Below are 334 nucleotides of genomic sequence, written 5' to 3'. Positions count from 1 at the left end.
GACCTTACTTCCAAAATTTTGCAACCCATTATAGACAAGGCATTTTACCATCAAAGACAAAATTACTAAATTACAAAGGGATGTTTGCATGCATTAATATGTGTGGCTACGCACACATATTTTATATATATTTATATATATATATATATATGTATATATCCACATATATACATATATATCCACAAACACACAGGGGATACCCGCGCCCCCCTGGGGAGCCGGGTGTGCACATACACAGATGCACGCACAGAGGCACACACGCACCCAGACACACCTGTAAACGCTGCCAATCTAAACAGAGAGTCTGTCTAGACCAGGAAAAAACACAAAATAG

The sequence above is a fragment of the Pseudopodoces humilis genome, chromosome 3 (genome assembly GCF_049639895.1).
Source record: "Pseudopodoces humilis isolate 2021_Gansu_Grassland_sample_001 chromosome 3, ASM4963989v1, whole genome shotgun sequence".
Lineage (NCBI taxonomy): Eukaryota > Metazoa > Chordata > Aves > Passeriformes > Paridae > Pseudopodoces > Pseudopodoces humilis.
This window is presented reverse-complemented; position numbering follows the sequence as displayed.